At 36.9% G+C, this 10,265-nt stretch overlaps 1 long non-coding RNA gene across 1 annotated transcript; it reads left to right on the top strand.

The window, feature by feature from the left end:
* The first annotated feature begins 7,218 nt into the window (after positions 1-7,218).
* On the top strand, positions 7,219-7,692 carry LOC113353358. The gene is made up of 3 exons (XR_003361234.1): positions 7,219-7,273; positions 7,367-7,411; positions 7,502-7,692. It is a non-coding gene; the product is annotated as an uncharacterized LOC113353358 (long non-coding RNA).
* Positions 7,693-10,265: the final 2,573 nt, after the last annotated feature.

The following is a 10,265-nucleotide window of genomic DNA, read 5'->3' as shown; positions in this document are numbered from 1 at the left end:
TTCCACCATCTCTTTGCGCCGTCATCATTTCTCTTAGATCCGCCATTTATTTAAGAATTTATTCGCTTATAGTTTGATCTAAGTCCTGTCGCACGGGTCTTTTTTGTCTTGCTTGTCTCATTCTATTTTCATGATTATTTTGACGCATAGCCTCCTGTATTTCTTTATCTTCTTCCTATTCTCTTCTTCTCCTACGCCTATCTCTTTCATATCTTGCACGTGCAACTTCCTCTTCCCATTCATATGGATCTCTCAATATTTCTCTTCCATGCAATATCATTCTCCCTTGTTCTGGATCATCCTCTTCACTTTCATAATTATGATGCATGCGACGGGATTCGCAGGCATTTTCCCGTCTGTTAGCTCAATGATTTTGTTGTCCGCGAAGAAGTTCGCCTCGGTGTGCATATCGATTATTTGCTGGATCTTGTTCTGCACGTCTTCCCTAGCATTGATCCTGTAAATTATCATCTACTTGTATATTTTCTTCAATGGTTCCCAAAGGTTGTCTTCGCCCAGCGTCTTGCCTATTAGATCTGCTTCGTCTTGATAAGCTTCTGCTTGTTCTCGTTCTGGAACTTGCACGTGTGGTACTCCTTGATCTTTGCTCTTGTAATCTTATATTTTCTTCTCTCAAATCATTATTTTGCTGAATCAAATTCGCACGCTCTTCACTATCTTCTTCGCTCTGCCATCAATCTCTGTCGAAGTTCTTCAATCGTCATGTTTTCGTCATTTCTTTGTATTAACCCTGCATCTCCAGTTTCTTGCATATATTATTCTGTAGAATTTTTTCTTGCAGTATGAACACTTACTCTATCAAAATTAATATAATTATGTTGCTCTGGTTCGCGCGGAAGTTCAGGTTGAGCTTCATTCATTTGATTGTTTCTTTCTCCTCTTCTTGGAGATTCAGTTTCCTCACCTCTTCTTCTTCCAGCAATTCTTCTACTCCTCTTGATTGTCGCCGCTTTTTCTATAGTATATTCGATTCTCACCATCAAAGTTTTCTTGTATTAACAAAGGAAAATTTGTTTTTAATAGAATAATAGGACTTTGATGATGAGATCTCAATTGATTATTCGAAATTATAGATCTAAACTTCTGAAATTTGACTCCTAAATGAATTCACTAACAAGATATATCATTCCTCCCTGTTTCTAGTGCCAAAATGTAGTTGCAGAAAATCCCACAACTACATCCATATAGAAATATTATCGGAAATCTAAGTATGGTGAAAATCATATAATCATTCATTAAGATCTCAAAATTGGATACAAGATAATAAGAAAACCCTAACTTGCTCTCCACATAAACTTTCTCTCTCCTAAGTTTCTTGTCTAAGCTCTCAAAAAGATCTCCCCTTTACATGGCCGCTCTACCCTTTATATAGGGTTTTACATAGTGGATGACACCTCATAAAGCCCCTATTTTCGGATTTACTATGCGTTACTAACGCACATTTACATTGATCATTTCCGCACACACTCTTGACTTCGCATGACTCTTCACACTTTCCTCGTGATTATGCTGACATCATCTGATACGTCATCTTGGTTAACAATGAGCGATGTCCTTCGCTCATATTATATTATCACTATTTCGCATAGATAATAAGTGTGCGATATTTCTCCCCTACATGCTTTACTAAGAGACAAGCTGAAAGTTCTGCGAAAGTCAGCTTTGTTCAGCTTGAAGGGGGCTAGTAACAGATAACTGTCTGCCTTTATCATCTAGTGTGTTGTCACTCTCTGATTGGTTCAATTAGTGTTAATGAGTTGTCACTCATTTATTGGCCTAGTGTAGGTTAGCAGGATTGGCAGGCTGTCCTGTGTATGGTAGTGTAGACATATATTTAATCTGAAAGTGTCTACTTTGTCTTGTGTTCTCTGTGTGTAGTAGAGAGAGGGTTTCACTTGTTCTTTTCCTGCTATGTATTTTCAAGGTTCATTAATGGATGTTCATAATCACCAACTCCGTGTAACTAAATTGATCTTGTATAACACTTACACATGTCCCAAACGTTTGTTCATACGTGCTTAACGTGTTGGCATATTATTTGGTGAACAAACGTTTGGAACATTTCTAAGTGATATAAAAGAACTGTTTGATGAATCTTGAGGTGGTAAACAAGGAAGCTTCATAATATCTGCAAGTGAAATACAAAGCACTGCAGGTAGGCTACACGAAACAGAATTGTGACTTGGGAGTGCTACACAATCGGTAGGATATACCTGTGCAAGTGTTACACAATAAACAGAAGAGATCTTGTTCGAGACTATATCTACCTAATTAATATAAACTTGTTTCGTTTTGTTATCGTGCAGATACATACATTATATGGATATCATTCGGGGATTAATGTAGTATTTTGAAAGCATATATAGACCACATTTCAGAAAATGCCTCGATGAACAAAACTATTTCATCCGTTTTATTCCAAACCCTTTTTATGAGATTTTATCGTAGAATTTGCTAGAAAAATTAATGACTTTGAACCCGGCCCACTTGTTGATTATCTTTTACATACTCCCGAGATTGTTGTAGACCAACGGATTGGAACCCAGGACCTATCGATCCGCCAATGTTGCGTTTATCAGTGACTTTGGTCCGCAAGCGCTCACCTGCCGGTGCCGTTCACTTTACCCTAAAGCTTGAGATCTCCCCCGCAATTTTCCCCGAGGAATGAAAAGATATTTTGGATGGATTGGCCGATTCGTAATTAACTTATCTAAAACCTGCTGGATTTAGCTGATTTTGCAATATTTAGCATTTAGGTTTCTTCTCTTTATAAAATCTTAACAGATCTCTTCTGGAAAACAGAAAATAAGGATTGAGTTTACTAGCTTTAATAGGTAAATTAGGAACAGAGACATGGAGAATCTTATCGTTGATGTCTTAGAAGACATACTTTTTCGATTATCTGTCGAGGTAGCGTTACAGGCCAAACATGTATGCACAACTTGGGAAGCTATCCTTGGCTCTAAATTTACTGACTATGATTACAATATGGCAAAGATGTAACTTTTTTTTTCCTTGAATCCACTCGTCACAAACTTTAGCGCCCCATCTTGTGATCTTTTGAGCATTATTTGTCACATGGACCATAATATCGTTCTTGATTTTGGGAATTGGGGTGTGCGCAGACTTCAAACTGACGGAGGCTTCGATGCTCGTCACTACGACTCCAAAATGTCCGAAATGTAAGTTTTCCATTCCATGCATCTGCTATACAGTTTTCCTCCGTTGTATTTTTTGTAATAGTGAAAAGTTAGGAACTTCAGCGCCTCTTACTTCATTGGTGATCATCTGTTAAGCACCATTTGTCATACATATGGACTTTAACACCTTCCTTGATTTTATGGATTGGGTGTGCACAGACTTCAAGCTGAAGAAGGACAAGATTTCTTTACTTCAGACGATGAGCTTTTTGAGAGCTTTGACTCGATGGGTCTGCAAGAGAATCTTTTGAGGGGCATATATGCATACGGTAAATCCTCTCATCAGTTTTTATTTCTTATTCTGGTTTGTCAGATAAGTGACTCGGAATGAGAACTTGTAGCATTGCATATAGTCTGAAATAAACTTAGGTGCTCACAGCTTAAATTGCAAGTATAATTTAACAATTATGTTGCTCAACCGAGCTGCATGCACTAGTGCGCGCAGCAGAAACAACAACTACTAATGCATCCGATAGTATATTATGAAATAAAAATTATGAATGATTTAGAAGTTACTGGTTAACTCATTGTCAAGTAATTTAAAGCCGTCACCAGATAAATTTACGGCTCAAACTATTAAACATGTAGGCATTCTCTCATCTAATCGTAAAAATGATTTTCAGAAATGTCAAACCAGGTTATTTCGAGATATTCGTATAAGAGAACTAGAAGGCTGGACTAGTTAACAACCTATGTACAAGGTTATTTCGATTGTATTGATATTATGTCCGAGGCGTTTTCAAAATTTACCCTACTTCCGGATGCTAATACCTTAATCCCGAGATGATATCCATATATATATATATGCACAGTAACAAAAAACAAGAAAAAGAGAAGCCTCTGTTGTATCATAAATGTGAGATTAATTAGCTAGATAGCTAGTCAATTTACTAAGAATATTATTGGCATTAAGTATCTTTATAGTTCTTGGATGTATTGTAGAAATGAGAAATAGAATGGACAGATTGCATAGATACGAGTATTAGTTAATTACACCAATAACAATCTCCATTACATTTTTGTGCATGCATGATAAATTTCTAGCACAATAGCACATCAATGAGTAAAGAGATGGTCCCTTAACATTTACATGTCAACAGCTAGTAGGTCCAGTAATTAACTCCTAAACCATTACAATTGCCTATATAAATAAGTGCTAAACAAGCCAAAACTCATCGTCCCACAACAAATTCTGTTCATCAGTTTCTCCATCTCTTTTTTCTATCAAACCTAAAATGGGTTCTTCCTATCTGTCTTGTGTCTGATCATCGTAACATTTTCCTCGACCAACATTGCGGTAGCGCGTTCTTATTTTGGGCAAGCAGTTCAAGATTCAAACAGTGCTGCCAATACTACTACCGATACAAGTTGCCCTACTGTTTCTATCACTGATAATATTCCTACTACCGATATAAATAGTACTACTGTTCATACTACAGGTTCAAGCTGTCCTACAATTTCTACCACCCATATAAACAGTATTACTATTCCTACTACAGGTACAAACTGTCCTATAATAATCTTTTTTTTATAAAACTTCTTTTCCTACCGCATCAAGTTCTACCGACAAAAAACGTCAACGCTCCAATTTAATAATTATATTTTCCCACAACCGATACAAACAGTACTGCTGTCCATACTACAGGTTCAAGTTGTCCTACAATTTCTACCACCGATATAAATAGTATTACTATTCCTACTACAGGTACAAACTGTCCTATAATTCCCACAACCGATACAAACAGTACTGCTGTCCATACTACAGGTTCAAGCTGTCCTACAATTTCTACCACCGATGCAAACAATACCACCGATGGTATCCAAGTGTTCACAAACAATATTCACATTTCATACAAAATCATTGGGAGAGATGAAATACATATAAGACGATATAAGTTCGACGTCTATCAGACTCTGAGCCTTCGGGATCGTCATCGTCTAGTCACGGGGGAATAAATTAAACCATGCATAAGATAATAATAAAACAGAAAGTAAAGTACTGAACATAAATGAGACAATGATTTACGTGGTTCAGTATAAGTCTTACGTCCACGGGGGTTGGAGTTTCACTATGTATTGAAGAGTTACAATGATAGTCAAATGACTCTGTGTGAATTATGAAGCTAAAGGGGGAAATGAAATTCATACTTACTCTTCCTATTTCTCTCTCCTAAGATCTCCTATACTCACTCAAAACTGGTCGACCCATTCTCTCTAAGTGGAGAGGGATATTTATAGGAATGTAACGTGGGGTCCACTGTCAAAGCCAGTTGCAACCTTATCTTCTTGATCTTTGGAATAATCCCGCTGGTACCTTCGTTCTCGACCGATGGTTTTCAACGGTCATGCTCGATGGGTCATCTCTTTCTTCTCCACGGGTTGATTGACACGTACTCTATGTGTTTAATGCAGATGGTTGGGTCGTCTGCATGCGTCAGACAGGTATCTTCGGCTCCTGTCCCATCTGCGTCAGTATGTCCAATCTCCACTGTCGATCTCGGGTCCTCCTCGAGATGGAATAAAGTAGATCCTAGGGTGTTCTTCAACGCTTTTCGGTGGCTCGATACATCAGTGCTCCTAAGTTCTTAGCCGTCGGATCCGCTCGATGATGAACATGTGTAGATGATAACTGTCCCTTGGGTGTAGAGATGTGGCATCGTGCCTTGATGTCTCAGGCTGTGCATCCTCCACGTGTATTCTTCCGACACGTGGCAAATGATGAATTATGTGTATACAATTTGCCCCTTTTCTTATGATTTGGATGTTAGTCAAAGTTAGAAGAAAACTGTCTTCCCAGTTTCTTCATCTTTCCACAATAACTTCCCCTAGATTTTAGGGCACGTTTCCCACTCCTTGCAATAACTCCTCCTTGAATCATCGGACGGTTTTATCATCTTTGTTATAAGTAGGAGAGAGGATGTCATTGAAATAAATTTCATTCTTTCTTCATTCTCTTGTCAGTTCATATTCTCTGAACCTCTTCATTTTATTCTTTTGTTCTCTAGTTCTTTACTCCTGCTGGTGTTGCTTAGTTTCGGCAAGATTCTTGGCGGTCCCCCAGTGTCGCTGCTCTTCAGGTGTTTCGGATCATCTTCATCCCCTTGTTGATACTTCCACTAGTGGATAATGGGTTTTAAACCACTTCCTGGGCTTTAATAAAACGACTTCCTTGGGCTAGTGGTAACTATAGGTGCTGTGAGGCACATTGGTTTTCATGATAAAAATTAAACCTTTTCCATTCACAGTTGTTCTATAAAGGGGTATTTTTGTAATAAACCATGTCTCTTTTATAGAGTAAAAGAATGACTGTGGGAGAAACTAGTTTCTATAGCACCCGGTTCAAGGCGTTGATACCCACACGTTTCTCTCTTTGGTACCTTAAATCATTCACAGGACAAGATTTCTTCGGCAAAATATCCTCATCTTCTTCATCCCAAAATCAATAACTCTTTACTTTCATCACCATAACAGTTCAATTTTCACAAGCTTTCTTATTATTTCATTCTCATACTCAAATTTAATAAATCCTCCAAGAAATAAAAATCCTGTTTGTTTCTCATCAATTAGAAATCAAAGACGAACATCACTTCACATCACAGATCGAACTCACTTTCACAAATCGTAGCTTCATCATAATCTCTATTACAAAATCAAAACGTATGTATCAGCAGAAATTAATAGCAAAATTTATTACCCTAGATCTAGTTTCTTTGCTCCTGAAATCATCAGGTTAATATCAATATTGTTCTTATTGGATGAATTTGATAGACTTTTTGTATTATTCACAATCTAATTTCTCTTCATCTTCTCTCGTTTTTGCAGTAAGGTGTTTCCTTCTCTAGTTTTACATTCAACAGAACTCCTCAAGGAGTGAACAAATCTTGTTGGTACAGTACTCTTAAATTATTTTCTGGGGTTTTTTAATCTGTTTTGAACAAAGGGTTTTGATTTGATTTGGGTTTTTTGTTGTTGATGGAATGACTTTTATAGGAAGTGGAACCGTTGAAGGGAATGGACAAAAATGGTGGGAGCTTCCCTGCAAACCTCACAGGGTGATTTCAAGAACCCTGATTCATTTTTATGCAACCTTTTCTTGAACTTTCGATTTTAATTTTACTCATTTCTTACTTTAAAAAGAATTACAGGGTCCTAATGGAACGACACTGCCCGGCCCTTGCGACAGCCCAGCTGTAAGTGACAGCTTAATCGAAGATTAAATCATAAAAGAGTTTATGTGCATAATGCTAAACGATATTGATTTCATTCTTTGTTCTTTTCAGTTAATCAGGTTTTTCATGAGCTATAATCTGATGGTGGGTGACCTAACAATTCAAAACAGACCTCAGTTCCACATGATATTCCAAGGTTGCAATGGCGTACGCATTGAGAGACTGTCCATACTTTCACCTGCCCTTAGTCCTAATACAGATGGAATCCACATTTATGATTCAAATTCTGTCGGCATATACAATTCCCTCATTGCAGACGGTAAAAACTAAATTTGAGACAATTCTTTGTAAGCATTTTCTCAATCTTAGCCTTGCAAAATGACTTCAATTTTGATTTTTAGTTTGGTATGGTTCCAAGTCAACCAATTGAATTACAAAAGAGTTTTATCCACGTGATTGGCCAATATATATTTCCTAGAATGGAAAATATTTTCTCTAGGGACCAAGTTCATCACCTAATCCGGCCTTTCAATGTACCACCAAACTAACAAAGCCAGTCTCTTTCGAAAAAAATTTAGTTGGAAAATGAATACGTGGTAAATAAAGTCCACTCTTTACTTTCATTTTTGGTGTGCGAGACCAAATATTTACAAAGGATCAGAGTGTAGGAGGTTATTTAACAAGAAATATGGTGGGTAAGCAGCATGGAGCACACCCCTTGATTCTTGATTCTAAAATTTAGCTCTCTTTCCGGCTTGATAACCTTGTGAACTTTAGATTCGCAAAAAACTATTTAGAATTTGAGATTTATTTGCAGATCGGCTGGGGCGGTAGTATGCAGTCTACTGCCTACCTAAAGGGTCCATAATACTTTTTTCAATTCTATCGTGTGATCTAAAATCATGTACATACATATGCCTTAATGGAAATGGTCTTTTAAATATAAGTTTTGGTTGACTTGGAACCATACCAAACTAAAATCCAAAAGTTCATATTGTCAACAGTTCATATTGTCACTTTAAAGCATTTTCTCAATCTTTTAAATGTAAGTGGAAACTAAAATCCAAAAGTCATTGTTGTCCAGTCCCTTTAACGGTTCCACTTGAGGATAAGCTAATTTCAGGAATGGTCAACAATCTGAGTCATGGGAAGCTGACAAATCTGTTGTACAAGCAGTTATCAAGTTACCAGCAGGCGAACTTATTACTGGTACAATAATGTTTGAACTAACGTTATTCTTTACTTCTCTTGGGAGAGGGAAGACTTGCGCACACACATTCCTTAATCGTGCTTTCATCATTCAAGTTACACATTATGCTACTTGTGTATTTCAGTTGCTTGTCTTAGTTTCATGAGCCATTTTTTCGTGCCATTTGGGATTTTGCAGATATTGTTCGAGGTTTAGCTGTAATGCCTGGTCTTGGGGTTATTTCTGCATCACATGACAGGTGAGTTAGCTTTTCTTTTGCAACTGATTTAAAAATTAACTGAGCTAGTCTTTACGAATCAGGGAGGAACCGAAGTTAAACAAGATTAATTTTATTTTGCCAGTTGAGTTAGCATTTTGCCAAGATTAATTTCTTGATTTCTTTCTGACAAAAGTTAGTATGTGTTGAAGCTTTGCAAGAGATTCGGGTTTTTTTTTTGATTTTTAATTGTTTTTCGATTTGTAGTAATCTTAATTCATGATTAAATCTATATTAGGTTCTTCTATTATGTTGAATTTAAGTTTTTTACTTTATAATAAGTTGTTTTATCTTGTGATATGGACATAATTGAACCGAAGGAAACCAAAAGGAGAAGGTTAAAAACGTGCTCTTGTGCGATCAAGCTAGAGTTTAATCTGTGGTTTGCTTTGTAAGATCATTACTTCAGATGGTTTAGTAATTATAATGTCTTTTCTATTTGATAAATATGGGTTTTGTTAGTATGTTACTAGATTAGGGTTCCTGTTTCGGAACTGTATGTTGTTACAGTTTTGATAAAAATAGGGTTTCTGAGTTGCATTAGTTTCTTTTAGTGTTGCATCAGTTATAACAATCTTTTAGTTCACCGCTTTCCTATTGTTTCGTGGTTGAGAAATTCACCATTTTTCATATGTTTTCTGATTGGTAGGAACTTGAAGAGAAAAAGCTGGTGACCTATGTGAGTCTCCAAGCTAATCCAAATAGAAACAATGTGTGATTTCGATGCGTTTTTTTGTTACAATTTTGAAAATTTGTGATTGTTGATACAGGATATCGATATGGAAAAGTATGCATTGGCATTAACGGGTCATTTGGATTGGCGAAAAGCTCATGCTTTTGAACATTCCATGGGTAAGTAAAGCCTTTTTCATCCTATTTCAGTTTGCTAGCTTGATTTTTGGGCATCTAGTATTGGGGATTCTTCTTAAACTTGTCTCGTTGTATGTTTTCGTCAGGGTCCATGATAGCGTATATGCATGCTTGGTATATTCTCACAAGTTTTTTCTTTCGTCAGCCTATAGGTTTTTCCCATGTTTTCTGATTTACTGCCATTGGAGTGTAGGCAATTGGCTTACTGATTGGGATGGAAGATGTACGTGTACCACAAGAGAAGCAACCCGAGTATCTGTCGTCACTGCTTATCCCTTTATGCAATCAGGTAAGGGATGAATCCTTTCTTAAGGAAAGTTATTAGATTGGCATGGGAAGACATTTCTGTTAGTTGGAAAATTTGTGTTCACTGCTCTTACATGCATGAAGTAACTTTCACTCTCGTCTAGTTAATTTAGATAAAGTTGTTCTGCTTTCTAGTCTAATTTCCCTTCTATTTAGGTCCAGGAGCTTCTTTTAAATGCCAACATACAAAATCAGGAAGAGTCTTATGCTAAAATTGCTAATACACAGCAATT

This window comes from Papaver somniferum, chromosome 2, assembly GCF_003573695.1.
Source record: "Papaver somniferum cultivar HN1 chromosome 2, ASM357369v1, whole genome shotgun sequence".
Lineage (NCBI taxonomy): Eukaryota > Viridiplantae > Streptophyta > Magnoliopsida > Ranunculales > Papaveraceae > Papaver > Papaver somniferum.
This window is presented reverse-complemented; position numbering and strand designations above follow the sequence as displayed.